Below are 10,003 nucleotides of genomic sequence, written 5' to 3'. Positions count from 1 at the left end.
GCGGATCAGTACCTAAGGTTGAGACACAGCGGGAAGTTTGTTAGCAGCCAGAAAGACCTGAAACTATCGCATATATGCTCAGAAAGTAAAACCCTTCCTGAGCACAAGAGGCAGGAACAGTGCAAGGGGGCCCTGTCCTGAGCTCCCTGAAACCCCTCACCACGTGAAGCATGCCACAGGAGCCAAGGGTCTGCAGCAATGCAGCCCCCATGGTCTAACCTGCCTTGTCCAGCCCCTCTGGCTATCTGTGGGGACACATGTTTGTGCTGCAATCGGGGGAGAAGCAACAAGAAAATTGGAAGTGAATTCCCGTCAGGAAGGAAGCAAGAGGAGGGGAGGAAGCTCAGCGCTTCCCTGACATGCAGGGCAGGGCCCTGAGCCTGCCAGGGCTGGGTGGGCAGATAGCACCACTCACTTGCACGGTCCCACCAAGCATGCTCTGGTGGGATGGGCACAGGCAGCCCCCTCCCCATGCCACCGCTCAGGGCCCAGGAACCACGTCCTGGAGCAGCGTCACTCTTCTGTCCAGCAAGAGAAGAGGCACAAAGGCCACTCAGGCAAACTCACCCCACCACCGTCTTCCCCATTGGCAAACTCTTCCCACCCCCACCTGGGCTGACCCAGCCTGGGCATCCTCAGACCTGGCTGGAAATGCCCCTTCTGTCTTCTAGGTACCAGGCTCAGCCATCCCCTGGGAGGCCTCACCACGGCTCCTGGCAGAAGCCAGGATGAGATGAGGGTGCAGACCCTGCCCAAGGCTCTGGGAGCCAAGGCTGAAATTCCCCCGGCAGGGGACCTGAAGGCAGGCAAAGACGTCCTCATCATGGGTTATGTCCTGGGTTCCCCCTTCCTCTGGAAGCGGCTGCTGAACCGGGACACTTTTCTGTATCATCTTTGCTTCGTACTAAGCAGCCTCACCATCAAGGCAATACACAGCACCAAGGCAGCAGCAGTCCTGCAGCTTCAGCTGCACCTTCTCCTCCTCCCAAATCCCTCGGGAGGGGAACTGAAAGGTGCATCCATCCAAGGCAACCAGGAACCCTAAGATTATGCCTCAACATCTGCACCTCAAACCAGTGACTCCTTCCCTTCATCTTCCTGTCCCACTGCAATTACGGGCAGAGCACGGCACTGCTGACCCCTCTCTGAGGTGCTTTCAGAGCCCTGCCCCCTGCGACGCCAGGACATCAGCATCCTCCCCACCAGCCCCCTCCACACTGGCTGCTTTCCTCCCACATCACAAGCAGAGTCCCCACTCCGCCCGGTTGGACACAACTTCCCTGCAATGGGACCCAACCTCCTCCCCTCCCAAAGCACCTCTACGTGCATGGTGAACAGTCACCCTCCAAGCGCCGCCCAGCCGGCGACACCCGTCCCGTACTCAGCATGGCTTGTCAAACCGTCCCGCCTAGCCAACAGCAGAAAGAGCACGGTGACGACACACACCACCACCCACAGCGAACACACGGGGCCTCCGGGGCCCCCATTTCTCCATACAGCCGCGCATGGCCCACCTGAGCCCCAGAGAGTCAGGAAGAGGGGACGCTAACACGGGGAGGAGAAAAACATCCCCGCTGATGAGGTGCAGCCAACTTCCAGCAAGAGTGCCAGCAGGGGATCCAGCCAGGGAAAGGCTTTCTGCTGACGGCACCGCTCTGTTTATCCAGGCCGACTCACCTCCTGGGAACAAAGCGGGTTTGTGCTCGGCAGACACAGCTTCCTCAGCACGTCCCTCCCCACCCCCAGCTGTGCCCCCGCTGAAGCCAGCACGCTGCGCCCCGGCCCCCAGCCACCCTCACCTCTGCTGTCCCGTCCGTCACTCCTATTGCTCTCCACTGTCTTCCCCGTAGCACGTGGGCTCCTTGGGGCACAGGCTGTCCCTTTGTCACCAGCGTTGTGCTGGCTGCACAAACAAAGAGCCCAATATCCAGCAGCCGACAGCACTTTGCCACCAAAAAGAGATGAATGGACTGGAGTGAATCAGGAGCACAAAGAGCTGCAGTTTGGGGTAGCAGGAACCTACTGAGGCAGAAGGAGTAACAGTATTAAAAACATGACCATGTGGAGCAGGGAAAAAGATGGAAGAGCCATCAATTAGCTTGGAAATACTAAAGACAAGGAAGGAGCCTTGCACTGTTTGAGGTGGGGTGGCTGGGACATGCTGCTGCATGCTCTGACGGACACAGGAGAGCAGCAGCGACAGGCGCAGCTGCAGCAGCCCCTTGCAGGCACTGGGGCTGCCCTCCACCCCGCAGACAGGCTGCTGACCGAGCTCAGGGTCCTAGGAATCCTTGCCATACTCTGAATATGCAAACTTCACAGCTGCATTGGACAAAGGGGGGAAAAATATCTAGGCATAACTGCTGCCTTGGGGTAATTTCTCCAGGAGCACATGATGGTACAGTGAGATTTCTTGCATTTCTTCTGTCAAAGGTGTAATGTAAAAGTGGGCTGAGGAGTGCAAGGATTACAGCATGTGTGCTGCAGACCCAAACCCTGGCTCTGCTGCAGTCACTGGGGCTGAGGATACGGCTCTCCCACTGCCTGGGGCTCAGATCCTGCCCATGAAAACAGCAGTGTCACTTCCTTAGCTCACCTGCAGCTCTGGGGACTCATTCATTAAAATGTACAAGATTTTCCAGTGAGACAGAAGATCGAGAGTGGCAGGCAGGATTGCAATTGTTCCGCCATGTATATATTAACTGCACTTATAATAAAACACAGGCACTAACATATTCATGTGAAAAGCATTCCCCGAGAGCCAGCCCATGAGGTAAGAAAGCGTGAAGTAACTTCTGAAACTGCCAAAAAAAGAATCCCAACAAGCTCATGTTCCCTCAGCAGTACCGAGAAGAGCAGGATCACTCCCTGACTCCATCTGAGTCTACACAGTATGCCCCTGTATTCGAAAGCCGTGAATCAGTCTTGTGGAGTTTGCTTGCTCCATAATATGAATTGAACACAAAATATTATGTTTTCCAGGATCTTGGCCTTGTCTTACTCCATGCAGTGCTGCCTGCCAATGTTTTCTCCAAACCCCCACCTAGAGAAGGAAGCCTCTCAGCATCTTCCAGACTGGAAACTTACTGAGTCCAACTCTTCAGGCTTAATGGTGGACCCGAGCTTCTCCCAGATCCACCCTAGATCTGGTGAAAACAAACATCCAGCAGCAGCTCACGCAGAAGCTCCAGCAGGAAGAGCAGATTGCAGGGAGAGCCGGGCTCCGCCTGCGATCCCCAGTGAGTCAGGGCTCCTGAGGGCAGGCCAAGCACCATCCCCTCTCACCTCAAGGACAGTGATCCCCGCCTGCCAGGGGGAGGGAGGGAGGGCTCCTCCACAACTGAGCAAACACTGGGACTTCACGCTGGCGGAGGTCAGCACTGCGAATTGCAGGACTCTTGCCCCCGCCTAGCAGCAGACCCGCATCCAAAGACAGCCTCACTGTGCAAGTATGAAGCTGCAGCGCAGCAGTGAACTCGCCCCGCTGAGAACACGCTGTCTCTGTCTCGCTGCACAAACTAGGTGTTCCTGGAGCCCGACTGCAGCCCGCCCGCTGCCAAGCTGCGGGCCTGACACAACAGCGTCGTGCAGCAAGGCAGGGAGTGAATTCCCACGGCATTAATCACTCCCCGCAGCCTGCCTGCATGCATGCTCAGCACACATTAACGTTACCTTCGTGGAAGACTGCCTATCCCATTTCGCCATTAGCTCTGGAGCGTGGCTGGTCCAACGTGGGCTGATGAAAGGAGGGACCAGAATGAAATAATGGCTATTATTACCTCTGTTACAGTATTGTTTTGAGACTTCAGCACAGACTGGATCAAGCCACAGCAGCCAAGAGGAGGCATTTACACACTGACTCAGACAACTTCTCGTACCCCTCCTCTCTTTTTGCAGCTGAAATCGTGCAGGGTAAGAAGTCTCAAACAATGGACTCACCAACACTATATTATTGTCAGGCGTTTGCTCAAAGTGATGACCTACCACCACTTAGATGAAAGCAGGCCTACTGAAGATGGTGATACAAATTTCCTTTTTGTATCTCTTTGATGGTAAGTGTGAGCAAACGAGTCACTGATGAATTTCTGTACCTTAGAAACAGGAGTTCTGTCTTCCCTGCTTTTGCTGAAAGACACTGAAGCAAGGATTTCAAGCACTTAAGAGCTAAGGCAGCAACATGAAGAGACCATTTTAGGCTGATTACAAAAAGTATTAATAGCCCCAGTAAAAGGAAAGACCCAAAGGGTTTGCAGACAGCTAATCTGGTGGTATACCCAAAGCGCTGATCAGATCACAAGATAGAAAGCAGTAATGGATGGATGCCACAATTTTAGCAGAAAGAAAACCAAACTTCACAGGCAATATCCACTTGTTTCCCTCTAAATAACATTTTTTAGCTTCTCACTCAAGAGGCAGCACTGTTAGAGCTGGCTATGGTCAGCACTACAGCACTGTAACCGAGAAATTAACAGCACCAACCAGACCAAAAAACGGGGTGTGGGCTTCCACAGGCACACTTGGTTTGCACAAGAGGGACAAGTGGATTCTTGTGCAGCAGATGTCTCGGTCTCTTTAAAACCTTGGAGCCTGCCGGAGCAGTAGACCAGGAAGGAGTCAGATTCTCAGAAACGTACAAAAGCCAAGATTGTGGCAGAACGAATAAATAAATTAATATTAAAAATATTAAACAAATACAGCCAGTTATCTTTTCTTAAAATCGAAAAATGCCATGCATTTCACCTATGCCTTTTCATGCCTCCTTCCACTCATTATAGCTTAATGCCTGTTCACAGAAAACACAATCCACCCCCAGAGATGGAGATGCCCCTCGGCCCTGTTCAGTGCATTCTCCAGCCGCTGGGTCTGGCTTTCTTAAGAGATTTGCTGCAGCTCTCGCTGCACTCTAGGCTGCAAGATCGGTACCTAACATGCAGTGGGAAGAAACCAAGAGTGCTGCTTGGCTTCTCACGTGATTGTATCAAGCTTACTAACTACATGCTGAGGCATCTTCCCTACTCTTTTCCTCTGTTCCACCCCGTGGTCTCCAAATCTGACAGCCCTCCTTCCCTCCTCCTTACCCCACTGCATCTGCACAGCCTGCACAGTCCTCATCCACATTCAAGGGCAGGACATTGCCTGCACACCAGCACGCCCTGACCGCTCACACCAGCCTTCAGAGCCGCCCTGCCACCCGCAGTCACTCCCCCTGCTTGGAGCAGAACATGTTGCTTTGTAAGCTCCCGGAGGTTCTTGCTCGCCTGCACATTCCTGGGTGGGATAAACAATACCCCGCTGAGCCAGGCTGCCTGAGCCCCGGCTGGAGACAGTGCCAATGCAGGGACTGCAGCTCCAGCAAACTGCAGAGCTGACCCTACAAACCCCAGAGAACAGATGAGGCAGCAAGCAGGGCAAAAACCCACCCAATGGTGCAGAGGAGAGGAGCCTTCTCCCACCAGGGAAATGCTGACCACTGCAGCCTCTCGTGAGGACGTGCTGCTTGTCTCAGCAGATCCCAAAGAGCCTCCCCACTGAGCTTCACATAGTGGGAAACAGGATCTCCTCTTACGCACTCCTGGGAGCCCCATATGGCTCCCAGGCGGAAGAGGAATCTCCTCACTTGAAAAGAAATAGCTTCTTTTCCTCCGTCTGTGGTCTGACATATAAAAAAATAATTAAAATGAGTACATTTAGGTTGGATCGCCAAGCCCTTCGAACCAGGACTGCCAAGGACAAGGGCTGCTTCAGCAACCTCTGGCCTCCCACCGCACATGTGCGACAGTTTGGATATTTGCCCCAGGAGCTCTGCCACGCACCACACGAGTCATTCAAACCACTTCTTCCCTCCAGCTGGGCCCTGGCTGTCACAGCGTTCTCACCTGCTCCGTTGCAGGACGCGGCTGAGGACAGGCTGGTGGCATTTGCGTGGGGTAAGCATAGCTTGGGGAGGAAGGAAGAAGAGCTCCTGCTGGGCCAGGCGGCGAGCAAAGGAAAGTCATCCAGAAACTACAGCACAGCATCAATTTTTAATGCAAAGCAGAACACCTTGCCACAACATGTGAGCAAGGAGATTGTGACAGATATTTAATCTCTGGCACTAGGGACCCAAGCACGCAAAGGCCAAAACACCAGCTTAGGAGACAAGAGTTTCCCAAATTCTCTACGGAGTGGCTGCACGCACCTTACAGACCCCATTACTGAGTCCTGTCTTCTCCCACCCCAAGGCATGCAGATGTCCCTCTTGCCATTTTTGCAGACAGGCTAAAATGATACAACTTAGAATAAGGAACAGACAAAATCCCAAGAGCAGCACCACTTCTGCTGTGTGGTACCCATGGCTGGGCTCCCAGGGTAAGTAGTATACAATAAAAAAATTAGTCATTACACCTTGAGTACATATCCGAAACAGGTTGAACTGGGGCTACAAGGACATTCCTCAACATTGGAGCGCTTGACTTTGCACCCTGAACAATATTTTTCAAGATAGCTTTTGGACAGAAGCCCATTAAAATGCTTGGGTTGCTGGGCAGGGAGTCCAGAAATCTGGAAATGACTTGAGTTTGACCTGGAAGCTCTGCTCTTTGCCCACCTTTGCTCCTGTTCTGTGCTGCTCATTATCTCCAAAGAACCTAAATCCCCGGCAGGGACTCTGCTGATATCTGGCATCACACGGATCTCTTCCTTTCAGAGTCCCTAGGTGCTCCTGAGAAGGAAGCAATAGATTTTATTTCCTAACAGAAAGGTTCTAAAAATAAGACAAAGTAAAAGCTGTGTTGCTCAGAAGAGGGGTTGAGCAATCCTTAGAACATGATTAGAAAAATACTTTTGCTGGAGGTCAAGGGGAAATTATCAGTTAAGGTAGTGAAGTGCTAAGGTAAGAACAACTCAGGCTGTCCCACCCAAGCTCACGTCACCACTGTCACAAAGTCTGTCTGAACAGTCACCCACTGCACGCTGAACCCTGGGATATCACACAGCCACGCTTCCCACGATGGCGAGCAGAGCCGGTGCTCTGCAAGGCTCCGAGTGTCGCTCCTTTCCTCTCCCCTACTGCTCAGTTCCTCCTGTCCCATTGCTAAGTTAACATTTCTCTAAAATCGTTATATGTTCATACTAGTTTTTAATGTCACTGCTAATCCTAAGCGGAGCAGCTGGAGAGAGAACTGAAACCTTTGGCCTTGGCAGAGCAGAGGATTTCAAGAACAGAACGGCAGAAGCCAGCTCAGAGATGTGGGCATTGCTGGCGCTACGGAGGGCCTCGCAAACAAGCAGGACACATTTAGACACAATGCCCAGCACGACTTGCAGCCAGACGAGTGAGTCAAGATGAGGGGGATGATGGTGACGTCTTGTAGCACGGTACTGAGGCTGCATTTGGCAAAGCGTCCGCAAAACTGCAAATTCTGTATCTACAAACTCTTTCAGGCCTTTTGTAGAGGAAAAGAGAATCGTAATGGAAGCGAAGGAGAGAATGACAGAGGCAAGGGGAGAGAGAGCCTTTTCAGAAGAAACTGAAAGTCATGGAAACATGACAAACCTCAAAACAGATGTTAATGCTTATGACACAACTAGAGGCTTCCTAGGTACTATGGCAAGGAGAACGAGACATGGAAGGACAGAGGTGGGGACAGTACTTCAAACGCCAGGAACGGCAGCATGTTTGAACTCAGACGCCAAATTGTGTCAAGGACAGGATCAGCTAAGGCTCCGCTCAGGGTCAGCAAAAGAGTCAGCACAGGAGCAGCAGCAGCAGCCTCTCAGGAGGTGTTGAGGGTGAGCCAAGCCTCCATCCCCCCGCGAGGCCACTGGAGGAGGCACCTCCGGTTCACCTCTGTTCAAGTACGAGGCGACAGCGTCAGGCTGGCAGCAACGCAGAGGCATTTGCGTTTGCCAGAGTGAGAACAGGAGGGAACTCTCGGGAGTTTCTCTTCCCAGGCTGGCGCAAGTAGAGCAGATGCTCTCAGAGGAGCACCCAGAGAAGGCACAGCGCTGCAGCCTGCAGCTTCTGCTTTCTGTGTGCAACCACCTGTGCCACCCTTCACCAATGCCACTGCTCCAGGCTCTCGGTGCCAGACCACTCCAGGCCCTGGATGCCTGCACAGTTTCTACAGGGCCAGGTGCTCCCCTGCAACAAGCTGTCCAGGCAACGCCAGCTACCACCAGCTGCATGCCTGCCTGGTGGGCGACCACCCCGAGTTACCATCGCCTGCACAGACACAGCTTAACAGACCAAAACCCCAATGGATGCAATGTGGGGAGTAGAAGGGCGGCTCCCGCTGTACCCCACAGTTGCTCCACGCTGCCAAGGTGCCTGAAATGCTCCCAGGTGGCATGGGCACCATGGACGGAGTCGGCGGGGCACAGCGAGCACCCAGCCGGGCACGCAGGGCTGGAGGGCCACACGGTGCCGCACCCCGGCTGTTGGCGCAAGGGGAGAGCGCCCACCCGAGCTAGCAGCACCCACCCGAGCTAGCAGCACCCCAGCCAGCGCGGCCCAGGGCACCCACCCCGGCCAGCGCGGCCCAGGGCAGCCCCCCGGCCCAGGGCAGCCCCCGGGGCAGGCAGGGCCTCGGCCTCGGCGGGGCGGCGCGGGGAAGAGAGTGCCGGTACGGGGTGCGAGGGCAGGAGGCGCCGGGCGGGGCGGGAGGCGGCGGGCAGAGGCGGGGGCCGCGGCAGAGGCGGGGGCCGGGCCGCACCGGGGGCCCAGCGGAGGCGCAGGCCAGGCGGCCGCGGGGGCGCGCAGGGCGGGGGGAGGCAGGCAGGCGGGCGGCCGGCAGGGCAGCGGCTCGGCCAGGCGGCGGCGGCCAGGGAGCGCGCAGCTCCCCCCGGCCGCTCCGGCGGGTCCCTACCTTCTCCCGGCCCGCTCCGGGCGCCGCGGCCGCTCCGGCCCTGCGGGTCCCGCTCCCGCCTCCGCCCCCCACGGCCGCCCAGCCCCGCCCGGGCCCCGGCCGGCCCGGCCCCCAGCGCCCGCCCGGCCTCGCAGGGCCCCGCCCGGCCCCGCGGCCCGCCCCGCCGCCCGGCTGCCTCCGCACGGCCCGGCCTGGCGGGCCCGGCGTGGTGCTGCTGGGAGGCCGCGGCCAGGGCCGGCGGGACGGGCCGGAGCTGCTCCGCGGGGCCTGGCCCGCAGCCTGGGGACCTCGGGACCCCCGGGTGACATGGGGACATCCCCTTTGGCAGCACCGCTCGGCCCCAGCCTTCGAGACACCCCCCCCGGCGGCACACGGGGACATCCCGACGTGGGACACGCTGCCCAGCGTGGGGTGACAGGCGTGGGGCCGTGGGGCGCAGCCACCCCTGTAGCCGCCAGGCTGGGGCACAGCACCTGCGTGCCATGCCCCCCTGCTAGGGCGCTGAGAGAGCACCCCGCAGCCCGGCGGGGAGCGAGACAGGCAGCTGCCCGTCCAAACCCTCTTCGACTTCTTCCCTACAAAGCGCAGCCGCCTCGCAGACACGAGCAGCGCCGGGGCTCCCCTTCCCCGCTGTTGCCTTCTCTTGGGAGTCTCTCGCTGCCTTGTGGGCTTCAGCTTTGGCAGCAGGTGACAAGCGGGTCTACGCTGTCCATCTGGTGCAGTCTCAGTTTTGCTGCTAGGAGCTGGCTTTGGCTGCTTAGATTCACCACAAGATCACGCCAGAGCAAGATGGAGAAAAACAAATTAAAAAAAACCCCATGTGACAGGGAGGGCATCATGCACGGGTCAGACACACCAAGTACAGTAGGTCCTGCACTGGTTTTCCTGGCAGGCCAAAAAAAGCCTCCACGCCCCAAGGGATACCATCCCTCAGCAACATGCTGTAAAGCCCCGAGTCTCTCAGCCCGCAGAGCAGTTACCGCCGTTTGGCACTGGTTTGTGCATTTAGCTACACTTCTCCATAGCAACCGCCCAGATCCCAGCTTGGCTTGCCACCAGCCAGGAGCGGGGTGTGCAGAGCGCGTCGCACGCACCGCTGTCAGAGTCATGTTAGTGTGTGCACAGGCTGGGCGCTGACTCCCGAGGCAGGGACCCAC

This window comes from Calonectris borealis, chromosome 7 (assembly GCF_964195595.1).
Source record: "Calonectris borealis chromosome 7, bCalBor7.hap1.2, whole genome shotgun sequence".
NCBI classification, from domain to species: domain Eukaryota; kingdom Metazoa; phylum Chordata; class Aves; order Procellariiformes; family Procellariidae; genus Calonectris; species Calonectris borealis.
This window is presented reverse-complemented; position numbering follows the sequence as displayed.